Source organism: Oryzias melastigma, linkage group LG7 (genome assembly GCF_002922805.2).
Source record: "Oryzias melastigma strain HK-1 linkage group LG7, ASM292280v2, whole genome shotgun sequence".
Taxonomy (NCBI): Eukaryota; Metazoa; Chordata; class Actinopteri; order Beloniformes; family Adrianichthyidae; genus Oryzias; species Oryzias melastigma.
The window spans coordinates 29,637,672-29,648,746 of NC_050518.1; positions in this window are offsets into that span (position 1 = coordinate 29,637,672).

Here is an 11,075-nt window from a genome sequence, read left to right on the forward strand (position 1 = left end):
AGATGTTAAATAGAAGTGGTCCCAGGATGGAGCCTTGGGGCACTCCACATGTAATTTCTATTGGCTCAGAAGTGAAGTTACCAATTGGCACAAAATGCAGTAGTCCTGTAAAAACACTGTTACAGTAATCAAGTCGACTAAAGTTGAAAGCATGCACTAGTTTCTCCAGGACCTGCTTAGACATCAGATCTTTAATCCTTGAGATATTTTTGAGATGATAATAGGCTGATTTAGTGACTGCCTTAATGTGTTGATCAAAATGTAGGTCTGTGTTCATCACTACACCCAAGTTTCTGGCCTGGTTGGTAGTTGAATGGTTTGAAACGTTTTAGTGACATCCAACCTTATGTCTTTGGGTCCAAAGAAAAAATAACCTCAGTTTTGTTTTTGTTTACTTGAAGTAAGTTTTGGCATTGATGTTCTCAATGCATTTACCAAGAGCCTGTACAGGGCCTCGGTCTCCTGGTGTCAATGTAAAATTTAGTATATCTGTGTGTCATCTGCATAGCTATAGTAACTAATCAGAATCAGAAATCCTTTATTACTCCCACAATGGGGAAATTCTCTGTTGTTCTTTATAACCTAGGCAGTGGGAGAATATAGATGTTAAATATAAGTGGTCCCAGGATGGAGCCCTGGGTAACTTCAAATGTAATTTCTGTTAGCTCCAATGTGAAGTTACTAGAGCTGTTAGGCGATTAAAATCTTTAATCGCGATTAATCGCTTTGTCCAGAGTTAACTCGCGATTAATCGCAAATTACCATATGGCCTTTTTTAAGGAAAAAAAATGAGCGCTTCGTGGAATTTAGCAGTTCTACATTAATTATGACAACAAGACGGACAAAATTGATAGTTTTCATCAGTAATACTTTATTTTGTAACATTGTATTGAGATACCATTATTCGATCCCATTATTCATGGTAAACACCACAGACACCTTTACAGGATGTTGACTTTTTGTGCCAGAAAGTGTCTCCTTCTGAACTGGATCTCTGAGGACATTCCCTCTAAGTTGCAGTGGCACAAAGTCATCTTCAGCCACATCTCCCTGGACTTTCTAACCTGTCGACTGCACCACAAGGAGGATGTTTTTATAGAGATATGGGAACCCTTTCTAGCTTACACCGGACTAAACATTGCCACAATCATTAAGAGAGCACTTGCATTTTGATTCCGAGTGATGATTAACGCTGATATTGTCTTTCTTCTTGCTGTATAGTTTGAACACGACTCCTTGCACATCAATTTTATTTCGTTTTATTATTTCTGTGTACATGGGCCAACGGTTTTGTTCCTTTTTTGTTTTGTTTTTGGAAACCTAATAAATACATATGGAAAAAAAAAACATTGTATTGAGATAAACTTCCTTAACAATGAAAGGCTGTTACATAAAATGCCTAACAAAAGCCCAAGTGAAGGGCATTTTAAATTCAAAACTTCAATCAACGTTCAGTAGAATAAAATAAAAAAAAACATCAAAAATCTAATTTCCATAACACTTTCATGTTCATTTTTTGTCAGGACCAAATCTTTTCCTCCTCTGCTGAACTACAGTAATAAATGAAATAGAGATTTATCATTTCCAATTAACTTTTGTTTTTTAAAACATTAAAGACTGAGAAAAGCGGGATACACTGTGGATAGTTTGACAGTCTGTTACTGTTACTCTGGATGCAGCTCTGATGCATCAACGTGTCCAGCGGAGCTCACGCCATGAATATGCTGGCAGACAGACCGCTATGCTGGGGCTGGATCACGCTGAAACCTCCAGAACATTTAAAACGTCCCCCGGTGAGCTTGCTGTTTGGAACGTCGGGGGTCCGCAGCTCTCGGGACGCGGCGCCGGAGGCGAGCCCGTACCACCAGACGTGGTACTGGATGTGAACCGGAGCTGGGTTAGGGTGCAGGAGCTCTCCAGGTCCTAGCGCCGGCCGGTTTTAGCTTGCAGCTCGGTGGTTGGAGACCCGCCCGTGATCTAGTGAGAGCAGCCTGTGAGTTAATGGGGGGACGCCCGCGCGCGGTATGGAAAGGGAGGTATGAGAAAGTCCGCGATTAATGCGTCAAAAAAAATTGTCGGCGTCAAGCACACGTCAGATTAATGCGTTTTTAACGCGACAAATCTGACAGCCCTAGAAGTTACCAATTGACACAAAATATTTTCTGTTTGCCAAGTTTAATACTGGCCCAGTGAGACCCACTCAGTTTTCCTGTTGTTTGAGTAAGATAGCGTGGTCAACTGTATCAAATAGATACATACCACTGAGAGTCAGTAAAACTAAGACTGACATATTTCTACTGTCTATGTTCAAACGTTTTTCATTAGTCACTTTAGTCAGAGCCATCTTAGTGCTGTGGTGCTGTCTGAAGCCGGACAAACCCACCCACTGTCACAAGCACACCCTGGACCTTGTTTTAACTTATGGCATAGAGATTAGTCATCTGAGTGTCCATCCTCACAACCCCATACTTTCTGATCATTTTTTAATTACCTATCAGTTTATATTAGAAAACACCACAGCTCCAGTGATTAAGAAAGAGCTGAAACGAACATTATCTGACCGTTCTGTATCTGAATTTAAACTCTCAGTCCAACCAATGTTTAGTAACATGTTAGATAAATATTCTCAGAGCTCTTTAAGCCCCGTTGATAATGATCAGTTTGTCAATGATACCATGCAAGCCCTCAGAGGAACACTTGATGCTGTTGCCCCTCTGAAACTCAAGCTTGTTAGACAAAACAGAGTAGCACCGTGGTTTAACGCTGAAACACGTTCCCTAAAACAAATAACTCGTAAATTAGAAAGAAAATGGCGCCGTTCTGGCTCAGAGCACTCTCTGAATGCTTGGAAATGCAGCCTCTTAAGCTATAAAAAATCCCTGCGTAAAGCGAGAACTCAATATTACTCAACTTTAATAGCAGAAAATGCAAATAATCCACGATTTCTCTTTAGTACTATAGCCAGGCTGACCAGCAGCCACAGCTCGGTTGAACCACATATTCCTGCTACTATCAGCTCTGAAGATTTCCTTCAATTCTTTGATAATAAAATCTCAAATATTAGACAGAAGCTAAATGTGGTTATTCCCACTATCGACCCAAAGCAGGCAGAAGTTGTAGAAATAAAGGCATCCATAGAAACGTCTGTAACATTAGACTGCTTTACTGCTGTCGACCAAGCAGAAATAGCATCAGTTATTACGTCTTCTAAAACCTCCACTTGTCTCTTAGACCCAATCCCCACTAAACTTTTTAAAGAAATCTTCCCCCTAATTAGTGAATCTATTCTAACCATAATAAATGCCTCCCTAGAAACTGGTTATGTGCCTCAGTCTTTTAAATATGCTGTTGTTAAACCTCTTTTAAAAAAGCCCAGCCTGGATCCTGACATTCTGGCCAACTATAGACCAATATCTAATCTCCCATTCATATCTAAAATCCTAGAAAGAGTTGTAGTAAAGCAGCTGCAGTGCCACCTACAGGACAATAATCACTTTGAAGATTTTCAGTCAGGGTTCAGACCTCACCATAGCACTGAAACTGCACTGGTCAGAGTTACCAATGATTTGCTATTAGCTTCAGAAAAGGGACTAATCTCTGTTCTGGTCCTGTTAGACCTCAGCGCAGCCTTTGATACCATCGACCACAGCATCTTACTCCAGAGACTAGAGCATGACATAGGGATCAGGGGATCTGCCCTCCAGTGGTTTGAATCCTATTTATCTGATAGATACCAGTTTGTTAATGTAAATGGACAGTCCTCTCATTGTACTAGAGTTAGCTACGGAGTCCCTCAGGGCTCAGTTCTAGGGCCCATTCTGTTCACGCTTTACATGCTGCCTTTAGGAGACATAATCAGGAAACACAGCATTAATTTTCACTGTTATGCAGATGATACACAGCTGTATTTATCCATTAAACCAGATCAGAATGACCACCTAGAAAAACTGAATTCCTGCATCAGAGACATTAAGACCTGGATGACAATTAATTACCTCCTCCTGAACCCAGAAAAAACTGAGGTCATGATACTGGGTCCTAAACACCTGAGAGATGCTCTCTCAGATCAGATAGTCTCCCTGGATGGTGTAAATGTTGCCTCCAATTCTTCAGTCAGAAACTTAGGGGTTTTATTTGACCAGGATTTATCATTTAAGGCTCACATATCTCAAGCTTGTAAAACTGCATTTTTTCATCTACGTAATATCGCTAAGATTAAAAATATGTTATCTAAAAGTGATGCTGAAAAACTCATCCATGCATTTGTTACGTCTAGACTGGATTACTGTAACTCTTTACTGATAGCATGCCCTAAAAGTTCTTTAAAAAGTCTTCAGCTTGTCCAGAATGCAGCAGCAAGATTGTTAGCAGGAACTAGCAGAAGAGAACACATCACTCCTGTGTTAGCTTCTCTCCACTGGCTCCCAGTTGAATTTAGAGTAAAGTTCAAAATCCTCCTGTTAACATATAAGGCTCTGAATGGTGTGGCCCCATCCTATATTAGAGATCTCATAGTTCCTTACCAGCCAATCAGAACACTTCGCTCAAAAAATGCAGGACTGCTTGTAGTTCCTAGAATTTCTAAAAGTACAGTTGGAGGTAGAACCTTCAGCTATCAAGCTCCTGTTCTATGGAATAAGCTCCCAGCTCATGTCAGAGAGGCAGGTACAGTTTCTACCTTCAAAACTAGCCTTAAAACATTCCTATTTGGACAGGCGTTCTGCCAGACTAGCCAGTAATCATAGAATAATTAACATAATGCTCCCATACTGTTCTGAAGTTTGGGGAAATAATTATTATAATCACATACTTCTCCAATATATGCTTGAAATATAAATTATGAAATATGTATATTCTCTACATAATAACATAGAAGGCTGCTAGAAGTTAGAAGCTGGGGAAAGTATGGTGCACTGGGGCTCTGTCCTCTTTTCCATCTACTTCTCCTCTCCTCTACTTTTTTATTTACTTCTAATTGTATGCCTTTGTTGGTGGTGCAGTATAATTCACATGTTTTTCCTTCTCTCCGACTCCCCTGTGGGAGACCGGGAGAGATTGCAGTTTCCGGGAGACTTGTTGGTGATCCTGACGAAGCCCCGCCCATCTGGATGAAGCCCCGACACCATCCTGCATCTCTGAGTGGGAGTGATTCCTGGTGGGTCGTCTGTCCTCCTGCTCCTGGTCGTGGACTGCAGTTCTGCTTCATCTGGACTATGGACTTAATCATCACTCGTCCCGCAGCTCTATATGAATGAACTCTACTCATATATGCAGTTTTAGCAGCTAACTTTTCTTTAACCGTTCTGGTATCGCCTGTCCGTCCTGGGATGGGATCTCTCCCTCATGTGGGAATCCCTAAGGTTTCTTCTTTTTTTCCTGACTCAGGTTTTTTTAGGAGTTTTTCCTTACCGCGAGGGAGGGTCTAAGGACAGGGATGACCGTTCTTTATAGTCTGTTTAGTTTTTACCTATTGTGCATATTATATGACTCCATCTGTGCATCTGTAAAAACTACAGGCATGAAGCCCAATGAGGCAAATTGAATTTGTGATATTGGGCTATATAAATAAAATTGAATTCAATTTAATTGAATTGAAGACATCGTAGTAGTTGGGTTTTTTATTATTATTATTATTAAGAATTTATTTAACTGATGAAGAACAGCTTTTTCAATTATCTTGCTTTAAAATGGCAGGTTTGATATTAGCAAGTTATAAAAGTAAAGTTTCTCTTTATAGATATCATAACCAACTTGCATTTTAATCTTTCTCCATCTGCGTTCAGATTTCCGATATTCTCTATTTTAATTATTTCTTCTTCTCCGTGGAGATTTTTTCCTACCAGAGATCACCTTCACTTTACTGGGAGCAATATTATTTACGATATTTAACATATTAGCATTAAAGCTCTTGATAAGTTTGTTGATTGAATCCCCTGAGAGGGGAGGCGTTAGGGAGAAAATCTGGTTAAACATTTCACTTGTATTTTCAGTTATATACAATTTTATGATCTCCTCCCTTAAAATATTTGCGCGTACTGGAATTGTGCTCTGAAAGAAAACACAGCAGTGATCAGACCTAAATCACATACAGTAACCTTAAAAATGTTCAGACCTTTGGAAATCCATAAATCGAAACTATGCCCTCTGTTCTGTGTGGGCTCTGTTACATGTTGAGTCAACCCAAAATTGTCCAGAGTGTTATTCAGTTTCTTGCTCTCTTGTTTCTGAAGGTTGTCAACATGGATGTTAAAATTTCCAACAATAAATATGCATTCAAAATCAACACAAATTATAGACAAAACTTCACTAAACCAACCCATGATTAAATTCTGCATAGTATCCAGGGGACCAGTAGATATTTATAAATATGGTTTTGAATGAGGCCTTGAGGTGTGGGACTACGTATTCCAAACATGAAAAGATTCCAAAAGAAAGCTTCTTACAATGAAGCATTATATTGAACAAAACTGCATTACCAACCCCCCACCCCCCCCTTTCTGCTTTTCTTTCTTCACTGATAAAACCAAAACATACAAACCAGTAAATCTGCTAAGCTCTAAATTTATAGAAAACAAGTTTAGGGTTTCAAAAAATTAACCATTATAAAAGAAATGTTTTAAAAAATGAATACAACAACTTGAAATCAGGGTACAGACTCCAATACCTGCTAAATTATGAAAACTTTAAATAAACTAGGTAGTGGCAGCAAAACTAGAACGCTCCGTAACCCTTCCGCTGTCTTTGGGGTCCAGATGACTCCAACCACATATTTATGTGGGATTCTTTCCATGACAAATGTGGGCAAAGGGGGACAGGATTTTATGTCTGCCATTCACATTAGTGAAACTCAAAAATCAATGAAAAAAAAAAAGTTCTGCGCACTGTCATGTGGGGTCCAGATGACTCCACTTTTAATGTAAACAAGCCAAGGAGAGCGGAAGGGGTTTACTGCTACCATAAAATACAACTGCCACCGTGCAATGGGGAGGCATCTGGGAGAATCATCAAGATTAAATGGTAAATGGTAAATGGCGTATACTTGTATAGCATTTTCTACCCTCCTTCAAGGGCCCAAAGCACTTCACAGTCACAGTCCCATTCACCCATTCACACACACATTCACACACCGGTGAATGTGCATTCACAGATTAGCTGCTGACGATTGATTTTTAATCTGTGGCGTGGGTTTAGATGTGGATGGTGCCTGTCAGTCAGCCAGGGATGACTTTGTTACACAATTGGGGAACAACCTCGTTAGCAGAAACTGTCTTGGCTCAGTGGCTAAGTGTATGGCTGGCTCGCAGGAGCCCTGGGCTTGATCCCCGGGGTGTCCACTGATTCCCATCCAGATTGGGTCCCTAGGCAAGACACTTGATGCTGCTGCCTAACTGGGTTCCTGTGCCCTTCAAATACAGGGTTGTGTCAGGAAGGGCACTGATGCAAAACAGTGCCTCCTGTTTCGCTTTGGCAACCCCGAAAGGGATAACCCGGAAGGTGAAGAAGAAGAAGATGCTGTCTTCCCATTTAGAGCAATGGTGGCCGGTATTGCCAGATTTTCGTCCGGTCATTGCTGGGCCTCAGGTCCATGTCAACAACCCTTGTCAAGCGCCTGCTGTGATACTGAACGATTTCTAACAATTGGAAGGTGGCAGTGGGTCGGCAGCTCTAGGGCAGGGGTGGAGGGTGGCAATCTGAAATTGGCAGATCATCAGACAATTTTGGGGAACTTGTTGACCAATCTATGAGTCATTTATCATGCTATATGCCTTCCTGTCACTGGCATGCCACCATGCGAACTCCAAATGTGCCCAGACAGCTACTGACTGATGTCAAAAAATCGCCCGTTCGTCATTTAATTTAAATGTATTCTTAAAATCTCTTGCTGACTTTGTGGAAAATGTGCATTTTGGTCATTGCAAGGTCCATTTTTGGAATATATTACCACAGTCTAAGAAGTTAAATGTTTTTATATCTAAAAATGTAAGAAAAGAATAAAATTTAGTTGAGGGTAATAGTGTCTAAAAGGGATATGAACATTAAAATTGATAATGGATCTTGAGGTTTTCAAAATGATATGTTTAAATGCATTTAAAAAATGTACACCCAAAACAGTTATAAATATTTAAACAGGATAGTTCTAGTCAATACTCAAGTTTGATTGGCTGCTGGGTGTGGATGAAAAAGTGAGAATTTCAGCAGGTGAAAAAAAAAAGCAGCAACCTCTGTAGGATCAGGATAGACCTTTTTTTTCGTTTTCTTTTCTGCTGGTATATGGTAGGTGTTGTTTTTTATTTTTATTTTTTTTTGCAACATCCACACACACCCTAAATGTGGTGTAATTTTTTTATTCCATTGTAGTATTGTTCAGAAACTACAATGCGTCTGACTTATGGCATCTTTGCTGGGACATGAACGCTTGTGATGGCGTCACATTACACTGATGTTTACCAAAACGCATGAGGAAAAAAAAGTTCTTCCAGCGTAAAGCCATGAATTTATGTTTTGTGAAACATCGCTAACAGATGGAAGGAGTGAGGAGGAAGCATCTCCGGGAGATGCGACACCCACAGCATACAGTGTGTGTTGTGATCTCCACGCTTGAGGGTTTGCTGCGAGAGGCAGGATTTGAACTTTTCTTGGACAGAACTGAGACTGGGCGGGACTTACCTGAAATGTTTGATCTTGTGCTGACTGCTGATTTTTAATATAATGTATGGAAATTATGCACAAGTTTTGCCTGGAATTTGAGCTGATTGTTTCACTTAAGAAAGTAATTCTCCACATTGAGAAATTATTTTGTGTTTAACCTATTTTGTGTATTTATTCTATAGATACTTGGCTTGTGATTCTAGTGAATTGTTACATGTTGGTGGTGATATTATGTCTATATATAAATTCTTTATATTTACATAATATTAATAAAGTAATGCAATAAAAATAAAAGCACGTAAACTGTTCACCAGTGCCTGACTCTTCTCACTGCAGTGCAATCTTTTTTTTCGTGATGCTCTGTCTCTACTTGTCACCAGTACGCATGCACACTCTGTTAAATAGATGTTTAGTGACTTGATATATATGCCTGTGAACATTACGTATTTTTGAGTCATCTAACAGAAGAAATTCATATTCAAAAAAAAAAAAAAGTTGTATTCAAAACAGACATGTCAAATGTAAAACTAAATCAGGGGTCACCAACCATGGTACCCACAAACAGCAGGTTGGTGATAGCTCCCAAGGACCACACAAGTTGCCCACAGGTCTCTTCTAAAAACAGCACAACTTACTTGTGAGCTGAAATACAATATTATTATGTTCCTATTTTTTTTTAATTACACTTGCATTTACATATATTTAAAAATGTAAAGGTCATACAATGATACTTGCACTTTAGAAAAGTTTATGTGACCTCTAACCTAATCCGGTTCAAAGATCATTAATTTTGGTAAATATGCAATAGATTTGGTCATTAGCAGTTTTAGAATGTTCAATAAATGTTTATCCTGTTTGGTCCGCAACCTAGGGTGTGTTTTGGATTTTGGCCCCCTGTGCGATTGAGTTTGATACCCATGCCTTAGAATGATGTTTGTTGTATCAAATAGTCTGCTTTTTGTGAAAAACATTTTAAACCTAAAAAAATTAAAAAGAGTAAAGTACTTAGAATTAATTGAATATTTCTTTATTTAGTAAGTGACCAAGGTATAAGCAGAATAATGAACTTAGAGGGGCCCATAACCAGAAATGAAAAGATTTTACCGAAGCAATAATTCTCTGTTTGTGTTGGACGGTTCAGGCTTCTGCATTGTCCATTAATTTCCGATAATGCAGATCTCATCAGGCATTTCCCCTCACTTATATATTCCTTTTGTAAATTTTACATGACAATATGCTGCTTTTGAACAAAAACAGACCAAAGAAAAAATGTTTCTTTCATTTTTGTTGTCTTAATTTTTTTTTATTTGTCAAGGGTTAACCCAGAAATGTAATTTGTGTTCAAAACACATCAACAGTAAGACTTTTATGTCTTCAGTATTACTCCAAGAAAGTCGAGGCTCAGCGACACGTTGTTGTGATAATGCTCGGACCATGGACCAAATAGTCTGTTTTTTGTGAAAAAGCGATCCAAACCAAAAAACCCACAAGATTAAAGTACTAAAAAAATCAAATACTTAACTTTGTAAAAAACTATGGTATAAGTGGAATGACAAAGTGTTCTAAGGCACGCAATGGAAGCCTTAACCATCGAGGTAGAGCGAAGGACTGCTGCTCTGTGAGGTGTAATAAATGGTTAATAAATGTAAACGCATTAATTATTTTTGATTAATCACGTACGTTAATGCGTAAACTTTTACCGCCCTATATATATATATATATATATATATATATATATATATATATATATATATATATTTGTTTGCTATTAGAACTTTCACAGGAAGATTTCAAAGTCACTGAACACCAGTAAATTCAAAGCCCTGCTACCTATGTTACATAAGAAACTACAAAAGCATCTTTAAACAGCTTCTTTGTGACTGTGCAGGATTATTTGAATTGATAAAAAAATAAATAAATAAAATTAACAAACCTGAACATTGCAGGACACCAAGACTGCTGTTTCTTCTGGTGGTAATGCTGCAAATTTCTAAGGAAGGATCTGAATTATCTTTGTAACACCCAATCTGTGTGATGCCTTCACCGTCATGTTGAGGTCCAAAGTATATTCCGGGTTTTACAGCTTTTCCACAACTATGCTCTGATGGTAAATTATAGTTTGTCACTGCAAGAGTCGAAGTAACAGGGAGCCAGTTGCCTGCATAGAACACCTCAACAACTCCTGAACATTGATCCCGGGAAGGACGGAATCTGAATTTTATACTGCCTGCAAAGAAAAAAGGAAAGTTTTCATGCTTAATGAAAAACAGATTGAAATGACACCTTCATGCAGAATCTAAAAATTTACACAACAACTATACCGGATTCAGGTATTTACATACATGAGACTTAAACGAACTATGTTTAAATATACAAAATATTTTAAAAGTTTAGCAATTTAACAAGAAGAAATGTCAATTATTGCT